This window comes from Salvelinus namaycush, chromosome 31 (assembly GCF_016432855.1).
Source record: "Salvelinus namaycush isolate Seneca chromosome 31, SaNama_1.0, whole genome shotgun sequence".
Taxonomy (NCBI): domain Eukaryota; kingdom Metazoa; phylum Chordata; class Actinopteri; order Salmoniformes; family Salmonidae; genus Salvelinus; species Salvelinus namaycush.
Window position 1 is genome coordinate 26,090,434 of NC_052337.1, and position 13,988 is coordinate 26,104,421.

The following is a 13,988-nucleotide window of genomic DNA, read 5'->3' on the forward strand; positions in this document are numbered from 1 at the left end:
CCCCAACCAGAAGCCATGGATTACAGCCAACCAGAAGCCATGGATTACAGGCAACATCCGCACTGAGCTAAAGAGTAGAGCTGCCGCTTTCAAGGAGCGGGACTCTAACCCGGAAGCTTATAAGAAATCCCGCAATGCCGTCCGACAAACCATCAAACAGGCAAAGCGACAATACAGGACTAAGATTGAATCGTACTACACTGGCTCTGACGCTTGTCGGATGTGGCAGGGCTTGCAAACTATTACAGACTACAAAGGGAAGCACAGCCGAGAGCTGCCCAGTGACACGAGCCTACCAGACGAGTTAAATTACTCCTATGCTCGCTTCGAGGCAAGTAACACTGAAACATGCATGAGAGCATCAGCTGATCCAGACGACTGTGTGATCAGGCTCTCCGCAGCCGATGTAAGTAAGACCTTTAAAAAGGTCAACATTCACAAGGCCGCAGGGCCAGACGGATTACCAGGACGTGTACTCTAAGCATGCACTGACCAACTGGCAAGTGTCTTCACTGACATTTTCAACCTGTCCCTGATTGAGTCTGTAATACCAACATGTTTCAAGCAGACCACCATAGTCCCTGTAACCAAGAACACTAAGGCAACCTGCCTAAATGACTACCGACCCGTAGCACTCACATCTGTAGCCATGAAGTGCTTTGAAAGGCTGATCATGGCTCACATCAACACCATTATCCCAGAAACCCTAGATCCACCCTAATTTGCATACCACCCTAACAGATCCACAGATGATGCAATCTCTATTGCACTCCACACTGCCCTTTCCCACCTGGACAAAAGGAACACCTACGTGAGAATGCTACTCCATGACTACAGCTCAGCGTTCAACACCATAGTGCCCTCAAAGCTCATCACTAAGCTAAGAACCCTGGGACTAAACACCTCCCTCTGCAACTGGATCCTGGACTTCCTGACGGGCCACCCCCAGGTGGTAATGGTAGGTAACAACACATCTGCCATGCTGATCCTCAACACGGGGGCCCCTCAGGGGTGCATGCTCAGTCCCCTCCTGTACTCCCTGTTCACTCATGACTGCACAGCCAGGCACGACTCCAACACAATCATTAAGTTTGCCAATGACACAACAGTGGTAGGCCTGATTACCGACAACGACGAGACAGAATATAGGGAGGAGGTCAGAGACTTGGTCGTGTGGTGCCAGGACAACAACCTCTCCCTCAACGTGATCAAGACAAAGGAGATGATTCTGGACTACAGGAAAGGTAGGACCGAGCACGCCCCCATTGTCATCGACGGGGCTGTAATGGAGCAGGTTGAGAGCTTCAAGTTCCTTGGTGTCCACATCACCAACAAACTAACATGGTCCAAGCACACCAACAGCCGTGAAGCGGGCACGACAAAACCTATTCCCCCTCAGGAGACTGAAAAGATTTGGCATGGGTTCTCAGATTCTCAAAAGGTTCTACAGCTGCACCAGAGAGAGCATCCTGACTGGTTGCATCACTGCCTGGTATGGAAACTGCTCGGCCTCCTACCGCAAGGCACTACAGAGAGTAGTGCGTACGGCCCAGTACACACAGTACAAGCTTAGGGCCAAGCTTCCTGCCATCCAGGACCTCTGGACCAGGTGTGTCAGAGGAAGTCCCAAAAAATTGTCAAAGACTCCAGCCACCCTAGTCATAAACTGTTCTCTCTGCTACCGCACGGCAATCAGTACCGGAGCGCCAAGTCTAGGTCCAAGAGGCTTCTAAACAGCTTCTACCCCCAAGCCATAAGACTCCTGAACATCTAATCAAATGGCTACCCAGACTATTTGCATTGCCCCCCCCCCATCTCTTTGCTGCTACTCTTTTAATATCTATGCAGTCACTTTAATAACTCTACTTACACGTACATATTACCTCAATTACCTCAACTAACCGGTGCCCCCGCACATTGACTCTGTACCCGTACCCCCTGTATATAGCCTCACTATTGTTATTTTACTGCTGCTTTTTAATTAATTGTTACTTTTCATATTCTTTCATTATTGTGTATTTTTGAAACTGCATTGCTGGTTTGGGCTTGTAAGTAAGCATTTCACTGTAAGGTCTACCTATACCTGTCGTATTCGGCACATTTGACAAATAACATTTGATTTGATAATGTTGTGGGTCCATCAGACCCGCGAACATTGGCTGAATAACAAAAACTTGAACACCACACAAGGGTTAAGTCAAAACTGTAACTCGGCCACATTCCTTGTCTTCTTGGTAAGCAACTTGTGTATATTTGGCTATTGACCTGCTGAAAAGTGAATTAATCTTCTAGTGTCTGGTGGAAAGCAGACTCAAACAGATTTTCCTATAGGATTTTTCCTGTGGTTAGCTCCGTTATGTTTCTTTTTTATCCTTAAAAACTCCCCGGTCCTTAATGATTACAAACACACCAGTAACATGATGCAGCCACCACTATGCTTGAAAATATAGAGTGGTACTCAGTAAACTGCATTGCTGGTTCGGGCTTGTAAGTAAGCATTTCACTGTAAGGTCTATCTATACCTGTCGTATTGGGCAGGTATATTTTTTGTAACTGTTTCAAGTAATGCAAGTTCTTGTGCTGTTAGGGGAATAACCTATTGTGTACATGTACATGTAATCTGTAGCTGTATTTCTTTGTGTTATCTGTGATCGTTTTGTTTGTCTTGTGTAGTTTATTAATTATTATACCTAAACTGTATGTGTAAACATGTATACGCAGGGCCCAGCTGTAAAAGAGACCTTGGTCTCAGTCTGTTCTCCTTGTTGAAATAAAGGTATAATAATAATTTAAAAAGTATTGGATTTGTCCCAAGAAAAACAATTGCTTTGCTACATTTTTGCCAGTATTACTTTTGTGCCTTTTTGCAAACAGGATGCACATTTTGGAATATTTTTTATTTGCTACAGGCTTCCTTCTTTTCCCTGTCAACTTGGTTAGCATTGTGGAGTAACTATGTTGTTGATCCAGCCTGTTTTCTCCTATTTCAGCCATTAAACTGTAATTATTTTAAAAAGTCACCATTGTCCTCACGGTGAAATCCCTGAGCGGTTGGTTACCTTATACTCTCCGGCAACTGAGTTAGGATGGACAACTTGTATATTTGTAGTGACTGGTGTATTCATACGCCAGTGTAATTAATAACTTCATCCTGCTCAAAGGGGTAAAAAAAAAAAAAAGCAGGTAATGAATATCCATCTACCACTAGGTGCCCTTCTTTGCAAGGCATTGGAAATTGAATCTTTCCAATTAAGCTTACAGATAATTGTATGTGTGGGCTACTGCTATGAGGTAGTCATTCAAAAAGCACATTAAACACCATTATTGCACACAAGTGTGTCCATGCAATTTATTAAGCACAATTTTACTCCTGAATTTATTTAGGCTTGCCCTAACAAAGGGGTTGAATACTTATTGACCCAATACATTTCAGCTTTTCATTTGTACACATGTAAAAACTATTCCACTTTGACATTATGGGGTATTGTGTGTATGTGACTTTTTTGGTAATTGAATCCATTTTAAATTCAGGCTGTAACACAACAAAAGGTGGATAAAGTCACAGGGTGAGAATATTTTCCAAAGGCACTGTACCTACACCCATCTTCATTTACCTTGAGTAAATTCACAAACAGAAATGGAAGCCACAAATCTTCATTCTAGCAGAGCTGGCCTACAGATAACTTCGACCATAGATAACGTGTGATGGCATGTACACATATCATCAAACAACTTGCATCTAACCACATCCAGATGGAGTGGGTTTCTCCAGTCACGTCAGCTCACTTGCTCTGTAGTACAATGGCAGGACTTCAAAACACACTGCATCTCTGACCCTGTTTTTAGGTTTAGGGTGAGCCTACATATATATTTTTCCTGTAAAGTTCAAAAAGGGACAAATAGGTTTGGTTAGTTTGTTCAACTTCACACATTGTGTACATATATGATGCTGTATGCAACGTTCAGTGTTGGCTAGTCAACAAAAACAATTGGATATGGAAATAATTATCTGCAAAAAACATACTGACTGTATTTATCTAATGTAGGTTTTAGTGTATTAAATTATGAAATGAATACTTTTGTAGTATATTAAAATGTAATAAAAAGAAAAACAAACATGTTTTGAAGAAAGGGTTTTGATCATGTATATTACTTTTCCCTCTACAATAAAGCCCTTTCCCAAACATGTCCTGTTAAGTATTTAGAACACAGCTATCTTATAGCCGAGCGACGGCAGGCGGGACGTTGGCTTTGTGGCTCTTTGCTGACAGAAACGTTCCCCAATTCTCCTTATTCTAGTGAACCTCCATCTCCACCACACTCTTGTCCCGGAGTCAATCTCTCAACACCCCTCTGGTTGCTCTGCTGTCAGCTGGGTCAAATGAATACAGATGTCTGAAATGAAAACATGTTGGTAGTGACCCAGACCTCTCTCTAGGCTTTACTGACACCTTCTGGTAGACTGGCAGGTTATTCTTTGCACAAATGTGGTTGACCTCATCGAACTGTTTGACTGCCCAGAAAAAAGAGGAATGAATTTCACACTGCTCAATGGGCAGCTTTGTATAACCTACTGTCATGAGTTTCTCTGCTCCTCCTAAGACTTTATAATAAAGAACGACAGTCACAGATAACACAATCACACGTTAGCTTTGAATTAATAATATACACAAACAAATATATTGACATAGCAATCCATCTGGATAGGTTATGATGCAAATAGATCTGCAAAATACAAGTTTCAATCTCTCTAGCCCTGTCATGCACAGTCCGCATCCAGGCTAGGAGCACACAAAATGTGGACACGGATCTTACCATGACACCACACTGCGGTGCCATACACGAAGCTCTGCAAGCACCCTTTGGGCTGGGGTGCATCTCAATAGTCTCAAAAGGCTTTCTCGGCTTGTTTCTCTTCCTACATATGCACTGACCGACCAGTCCAGATGGAGGAGGGGGGGGTCATGGAGAGGAAGGCAACTTTAAACTATTGACATCCACCCTCCATATCCCTCCAACTTGGGATCAAAAGCTTCTCTATCCATTGCCTCATCTCTTCGCCGATTCTTCCAACTCTCACTACCTCTTTTTCCACATACCTCATCTATTCATCACCCCTCCCTCACAGTCACTTCTTCATCTTGCCCTTCTTGTGGACACCACAGCCGAAGCCAGACTTCTTCTGGTCATTGAGGCGCTGCTTGCCCTTGCCCCGGAGCTTCTTCAAGCCTCCACTCTGCAAGAACCTCTGTTTCTCTGTCTTCTTGCGCTGCTTTACGATCTGGTCACGGCTCTTCAGCTCTGAGCGCGGGCCCCGGGAGCCACCACCCCTCTGCTGGCCTGGGGGACCCAGGGCCCGGTCTGGCCTGCCTCGGCCTGGAAGAGAGGGGAGGGAGACAGGGTTAGAGAAGAGAAGGGCAGCATTTCAATTGTTTAGCGTTATTTTATCATGCTGTATTGAAAGAAACATAGCAATTTTGAAAGTACATCAAACTGGACATTGCTCTTGTTATTTTCTAAGTGTTTTGGAATAGACCTTAGGTAGTAGTAGAGCCCAAAGACTGGAGCTTGGAGAATGTCCCAAAGACTGGAGCTTGGAGAATGTCCCAAAGACTGGAGCTTGGAGAATGTCCCAAAGACTGGAGCTTAGAGAATGTCCCAAAGACTGGAGCTTGGAGAATGTCCCAAAGACTGGAGCTTGGAGAATGTCCCAAAGGGATGCATCAATGTCTGCTTTACTTACAGACACATCATACCCATCACAAACAACTGATCCAAACTCTAGCTAGAGCTTTCTGATGAAGTGCACTTCTACCTCCACCCCTCCTTCCTCTGCCTCCAGTCTCTCCATTTGAATCTCCACCCCCTCCGTCATCCACCTTGTACTTCTTCTTCCACTCTTCATAGCTGAGAAACAGGGTCAAGGAAATAAAACATCCTTAGAACACTGCAGTGGTACAATTACAAGTGAGGACTTACACAATGCACAATAAGCCGAGGGTGTTGGAATTTCCTTATTAATAGCTTTCATCAGAAAAGATCAGTTTGAGATGAGAAAAAGGATGCACGTTCTTCTTGTTCATCTGTCCCGTCTCTGTTCTCTTCTTCTTCTAGTCTGCCTCCTTTCCTGTTTCTTTGACGAAGTGCTTTCTCTTGCGATCCTTGCAGAGATGATTTATATGTCAAGTGAGGTTGCATGGTGTGTCATGGTGTTCCTTTTTACCACTTCATCATGTGTTTGTGCTGGTTGAGTCGGTCTCCTTCGTCTCCCATCAGGTCCAGTACAGCAGTAGAAGCCTGCTGCTCAAACGTTGTGCCTTCTGTTCCCAGGCTCAGTCTGCAAACAAACACTGAGTTATATCACCATTATCCCACATTCACAGAATGACTATTTTGGTATTTTGTAAAGCAGAATGGACTGTGTAGTCAGCCTTTCTCATACCCTCTCTCAGAGTTGAAGTCTTTGGGTCTTTAGAGGATGTAGTTCTCATCGCGGCCAGTCTGTTTGGTCTTCTTACTGTCTGGCCGTCGTCCTGTGGCTTCCTCCTCTTCCCCTCCACTACCTCAGAGAACACCCCCTGGTGGAGAAATGACAGAAGTACACCTATTTCTACAATCTCTCTTCATTCAATCTGATTTAAAACATAACCCTTGGTCATATGATACTACTTTGTCTGTGGTGGTGCTATACACTATTGTTGACTTGCAATGGAACACGTACATGCTAGGTTTTATACCATGTAGATGGATACTTAGAGTATAAGTGCTAACCTGAAGGTCCTCCTCTTCACTGTCTTCCTGGTCAGTCATGTGGTGTGTGGAGGGCAGAGCAGTGACAGGAACATGATACTTGCCCTCTGCAGCCAGAACCACCTTCTTCTGGGTGAAATTATCCACCAGCCGTGTCCCTAGAATGCTTGGCTCGCATCACCACGCTGGCGTTGGTCTTGCTGTTCGAGTTGATCTCAAAGATTGTCTGGAGAAAAAGTGCTGTGGTCGTTTAAACAGTATTACTACAGGTTAGTCATTCATTCATAGAGAATAGCTTCCAATATACATTTCTGATGTAAACTCACAGCTTTATCCTTGTAGCCCTTAATGCAGTCCACCATTTGAAGGCGCTCCAGTTCCATTTTCTCTAAGCCTGACCCTGAAAATAGACCAAAGCAACGTGGGTTAATATCATAGCAAGAGTAAGGGAGCATATGCGTGTGATTTTCATGAGAACCCAAGATCTGATGAGGATCCACTGAGACAGTAACTTCATTGATTTAATATCCCACATTAAAGTGCACTGGTAAAGTAGTTAATAGGTCAGTTATCTAAAGGCTTCCTCATGCTTCCTTACAGCTGGCGCCTAGCCCAACGAGTGTGCTCGCATATTCCCTTAAAAGGCCGCTTGAAAAACATCTTGCGATGCCGTAGCCAGTATAGACTTCCTCAGACTAGATAAGATAACAAGAAATTGGTCATTAATTCTGACGTTTATTAATTCTGACATTTTTTGCCGAGATCTTAGTCGCGGAATTTTACATCTAAGATGTTTTAGTGCAGTATTTCTCAAGTGAAAAACTTTGCATGAAAACAAGTTGTCTATCATTGAATGACAACAAATACTTAATTGAAGAATCCCTACTGCTGACCAATGACCGACGAAGGGGCGTAGACTTGGATAACGAAATTTGGCTTGCCTAAGAAAATAAAAATTGTACACGTACAGCCGGAAAACCCCTTGCCGACAACCAAAACGTCACAAAATATGCACAAACTGTTCCGAAGTGTTTCTGATGCGGACACCTTTACTGACCTAACAGTGGGTGGACAGCCATGCTGGAGAGCTTTGTGTTCTTGACCCGTTTAAAAGCACTCTGGCGAGGGCATGGGCCGGGACTTGATGTACTGCTTGTAGGCGTTGTCCGCTATGCAGGTCATGAGAGTTCTCATGGGCCGTGATCAGCTGGGACTCCTCATCATCCAGGATGCTCTGGGGAACACGATCAAACACACCGTCCGACTCTGGAGGGAGAGAAAAATAGAAATGAAGAGATGAGAAAGAGAGTGATAGAGTGAGTGAGAGGCACGAGGAAGGGACAGAGACAGAAATATATGAAAGTAAGCAAGAGAATTGAGTAGCCATGACAGAAAACAAGTGTGACAAGACAACTGCAGGGGTGAGCAATGGCTCCATTCCCTCACACTGTGTATGACATGTTTATGTCCAGTGCTGGTACCTTGTTGATGGTCAGGTGTAGCCAGCTGAAGGGGTCTCCCCAGGAAGAGATGGAGGTCAAAGACAAAAGGTATCTCATCTGTACACACCAGGCTGTAGGCAGCGCCACTGCGGCCTGCGCGTGCCACTCGACCTGGGGTTGAAAAACCAGAGATGAGACAACAATGGTGAGGAAGGTGTATTTCATTATATTTCATTACACTATATATCATTGACTCAGATGGTTGTCATTGGCCTTTCTTTCCAACGTACATAAGTTACAATTGAAGATAACCTAAAACAGTATGTTGGCCATATTATAGTTCTAATGCTCCCCCTGTTGTTTGTGTTACGCACCAACTCTATGCAGGAAGAGCTTGGCTTTTGGAGGGGAAGTTGTAGTTGATGACGTTTTCCAGCAGGGGGATGTCTATACCGCGAGCAGCCACGTCTGTAACAATCAGCATCATGGCCTTGCGGTGGACAAATTTACCAATGTTGATCTTCCTGGCAGTCTGGTCCAGGGCACTGTAGATGTAGGCACACTCCACGCCCTCAGAGGACAGCAGCTAACCATAGGGTAACACAGAGCTACATTCAAAACTTGTTGGAAGGTACAAGGCTGAGGACAACCAAACCGTATTCAATGACTAGCTTCTCCTTCTATTCACGAGGCTCTCACCTCTTTGAGGTACTCCACATGGTGTTTGGTGGCAACAAAGACTACTGTCTGCTCCTGGGGCGTCGCCACATTCCTCAGCAGGTGGAGCAGCAGAGCCGGCTTATCACACATCCTCAGGTGGAAGAAGGACAGCTGGGAGAGGAAAAAATACAATGTTATGCTACAACTTTTATATTATGTCATTGACTCAAACACAGGTTTCACATGTCAACACTTTAAGGGATTCCAACAGTGTAACCAAACTTCAAATTGTGTGAATGTGGGTTTTAGCGAGTCTATTAGCTTAACCTTCAGCAGCTCACTCAGCTTGCTGTCCACGTCCAGACGAATCAGCACTGGCTCCGTCAACCCTGCACAAAACACAATCCTTTCAGAGCACTACACATCTTGCCTTGTACACAACTCAATATCAACAGGCTGCACAAGAACACATAGGTTGTGGGTGGGCTTTAGATTGCCATTGAAGGGATGTTGTGGCTGGGCTTACCAGCTCTAGCAAACTCCACAAGTAGTTTGGGCAGAGTGGCAGAGAACAGCAGTGTCTGTCTGTTGTCTGGAAGCCTCCGGATGATCTCCTGGAGCTGGTCAGCAAAGCCCATCTCAAACAGCCTGTCAGCCTCATCAAACAAAACGTACTCCACAGTCTGTAGCTTCAGGTTCATCTCCATGACAACATGCATCAGACGACCTGGGGTACCGATAATTCTGTAGGCAGAAGACATAACTCAAATCAACAGCACAGAACAACAAAAACTACAACCTTATTTTAATTTAAAATTGCATTATAGCAAATTACAGCAGTACATTGTGAAGACCATAGTGTACATACATGTCTGGGTTCTCATGAAGTGCAGCAAACTGATCATCCATTCTGAAAAGAAACAAGATGTTCAGTTGATGCTTGTAAGCAACTTTCAACACAACAAGACTGAAGATTTAATTAATAATACCTGTCTCCACCAAGGATCAACTCAGTCTTAAGGCCAGTGAATTTCCCCAACTGAAACACAATAAAATGAATATAGTTACTATTTTCTGGTACTGCCCAACGAACAAAACATACTATCCCTAAAAAAATGACAAAGATTAACCCCATTTACGTAAAGTAAATAAAAAATAAATAAAAAAGGTTAAATAAAAATAATTACGTTAGGGCTGTGACGTTACCAATATGGCAATATTTTTTTCAATGCAAAAATGAAAACATGAAGCAGACAACTCTTTGGGCCATTAAAAACCTGCTGTATGTAAAATATTGTGTGCTATAGCTTGGAAAATGTATAAAGTTTTTCCAACGTTATGGCTGTTTTCCTAAAGCAGTGAAATCCGCTTTGTGCATTGTTTCCTTGTCACGATACTAATGACTATCGCGATACGGTTATCGTCTTGGCCCTAGTTTATGTACAAATATGTATAATATATTGTAAAGTGATGGATGAAAAATAGACTATGAAAAGCCTATCCTGACCTCTTTGGTGAACTTCATGGTTTGCAGCACCAACTCTCTGGTGGGGGTCAGAATGCGAGCCCTGGCCCCTGTCTTGGCCTGAGGGGCCTTCAGCTTCTCAAACATGGGCACCAAGAACGCAGCTGTCTTCCCGCTACCTGTCCTTACCATGGCAACCATGTCCTTGCCATCTAGAATCACTGGGATAGTCTGAAAGGGGGAGAGAGAGGTCTTGTAAATAATCTACCTGATATATCACTGAAATGTAAAGATCCAAGGGCATTGGCATACCTTTCTCTGGATTGGAGTAGGGACTTTGTAGCCCTTCTTCATGACCCCTTTAAAAACTGGGTAACTGAGACCTGCAATTACCAAAATATGTCGGTTAGGACATACGCAGGACACACTGCTGTATAAAATCTTTAATTGTCTCAAAAAGATGGCCTACAGGTAAGCCTACCACAATTTCTTACCCATGGACTGGAAGCCCCCAGACTTATTTTTCTTCTTGTTCTGAGCTCTGACCAGCTCCCTGGTGTCAGGTTCCACATCAGACAGGCACTCTGATGAAGCTCCAGGGAACCGAGGTAACTTTCTTCCAGCCTGAAAAACATTAAATAACATGACATTGTCATTATGGAGATGGATATGCTCATAATCATATCCCACTCAAAACCAAATCTAGCATGACTTTAATATTTTCTCATGTAATTGGCAATAAATCAATTCTAGACCTGACATTACAGACACCCACAAAAGAGGCATATTTATTACGATGATTCTGGGTCGTCACTAGTTTACACAGCCACAAATGGCTAAACCCCACCTATTTCTACAATCTCTCTTCATTCAATCTGATTTAAAACATAACCCTAGAATTAACCCCAACCACAATGCTAACCTTATGCCTAAATAAATAAATAAAATAAATAAATTAACAGAATGGAGTACCGTGAATTAAAAGACAGTACTGTGCAGCCGTCTTCATCGACCTGGCCAAGGCTTTCGACTCTGTCAATCACCATATTCTTATCGGCAGACTCAGTAGCCTCGGTTTTTCTGATGACTGCCTTGCCTGGTTCACCAACTACTTTGCAGACAGAGTTCAGTGTGTCAAATCGGAGGGCATGTTGTCCGGTCCTCTGGCAGTCTCTATGGGGGTACCACAGGGTTAAATTCTCGGGCCGACTCTTTTCTCTGTATATATCAATGATGTTGCTCTTGCTGCGGGCGATTCCCTGATCCACCTCTACGCAGACGACACCATTCTGTATACTTCTGGCCCTTCCTTGGACACTGTGGTATCTAACCTCCAAACGAGCTTCAATGCCATACAACACTCCTTCGTGGCCTCCAACTGCTCTTAAAACGCTAGTAAAACCAAATGCATGCTTTTCAACCGTTCGCTGCCTGCACCGCCCGACTAGCATCACCACCCTGGAAGGTTCCGACCTAGAATATGTGGACATCTATAAATACCTAGGTGTCTGCCTAGACTGTAAACTCTCCTTCCAGACTCATATTAAACATCTCCAATCCAAAATCAAATCTAGAATCGGCTTTCTATTTCGCAACAAAGCCTCCTTCACTCACGCCGCCAAACTTACCCTAGTAAAACTGACTATCCTACCGATCCTCGACTTCGGCGATGTCATCTACAAAATAGCTTCCAATACTCTACTCAGCAAACTAGATGCAGTTTATCATAGTGCCATCCGTTTTGTTACCAAATCACCTTATACCACCCACCACTGCGACCTGTATGCTCTAGTCGGCTGGCCCTCGCTACATATTCGTCGCCAGACCCACTGGCTCCAGGTCATCTATAAGTCCATGCTAGGTAAAGCTCCGCCTTATCTCAGTTCACTGGTCACGATAACAACATCCACCCGTAGCACGCGCTCCAGCAGGTATATCTCACCGATCATCCCAAAAGCCAACACCTCATTTGGCCGCCTTTCCTTCCAGTTCTCTGCTGCCTGTGACTGGAACGAATTGCAAAAATCGCTGAAGTTGGAGACTTTTATTTCCCTCACCAACTTTAAACATCAACTATCTGAGCAGCTAACCGATCGCTGCAGCTGTACATAGTCCATCTGTAAACAGCCCACCCAATTTACCTACCTCATCCCCTTACTGTTTTTATTTATTTACTTTTCTGCTCTTTTGCACACCAGTATCTCTACTTGCACATGATCTGAAGATTTAAATCTGAAGATTTATCACTCCAGTGTTAATCTGCTAAATTGTAATTATTCGCTCCTATGGCCTATTTATTGCCTACCTCCTCATGCATTTTGCACACAATGTATATAGACTAATCCCCCCCCCCCTACTGTATTATTGACTTGTTTATTGTTTACTCCATGTGTAACTCTGTGTTGTTGTCTGTTCACACTGCTATGCTTTATCTTGGCCAGGTCGCAGTTGTAAATGAGAACTTGTTCTCAACTAGCCTACCTAGTTAAATAAAGGTGAAATAAAAATAAATAAATGCCTAAACTTAAATACTGACCAAAAAAAGATTTGTTTACATACGTTTTTACAAAAGACAATTTTGACTTTGTAGTAACTAGTGACAACCCCGATGGTCTGTTGCAAAACGTTTACTAAACGGAAGTAACCGAAACGGGGAGGGACCTACCTCAATTTGTCCAATAGAAACTCTCGTTTTAGTTGCAAAACGGAACGTTTACACCCTTAGCCAAGTATCCGAGACAATTTGACATCCTAGTTAGCGTGTTAGCTGGCTAAGGGTTTGCAACTAGCCAAGTAAATTCATAGCTGGTAGATTTACGTAACTTTGCTCAAATGACTAAAACAAATTGTTTACCTAGCTACAATAACATAAACATGAAATGGTTCTTACAGAATCATCGTCCATGATTTTAGCAGCAACTTCGAAGTCCCCACTATCCGACTCGTCAGGCTCCCGATGGCCAATGTGTCTCTTTTTCTTCATCAGCTTCTTCTTTCTTTGAGCCATTGCGATAAGTATCTGCACCGTTAACTTGTTTAACTTTGTTCAACGCTTTGAAATGGTTAGAATATTTAAAAAACTAATGGTGCTTGCCAATAAATCAGCAACTCAGCACATGATAACAACACAGAAAGCAGACATTTTGAAACACGTGAGATTCTGCACGTAAGAATCCTGCGTCGGCGCATGATATGACGTCAGTGTGTTTTCTCTTGACGTTTCGTTCTTGTGGGGGGGGGACGGTACAATTATTTTCACCGCACTTCCATACCCGAACACACTCAAGCATAACACTTTTGTCAAGTCGGTGACCATCGTTGGTCTCTGCCTTTCAAAGTGTGTTGCATTATGGAGATAAAAATTGTCCAACTTGCAGTGGTGTAAATTACTAACGTAAAAATACTTTCAAGTACTACTTAAGTATTTTTTTTTTTGAGTCTGTACTTTACTTTACTATTTTTATTTTTGACAACTTACTTTTACTTCAGTACATTCCTAAAGAAAAGAATGAATTTTTTACTCCATACATTTTCCCTGACACCTAAAAGTACTTGTTATGTTTCGAATTCTTGGCAGGGCAGGAAAACGGTCCAATTCACGCACTTATCAAGAGAACATCCATGGTCGCCTACTGGCTCTAATCTAGAGGACTCACTAAACACAAATGCTT

The 13,988-nt window shown here is 43.4% G+C and overlaps 1 pseudogene; it reads right to left on the reverse strand.

Moving 5' to 3' along the window:
* Positions 1-3,467: 3,467 nt before the first annotated feature.
* LOC120026425 lies at positions 3,468-13,458 on the reverse strand (annotated as a pseudogene).
* Positions 13,459-13,988: the final 530 nt, after the last annotated feature.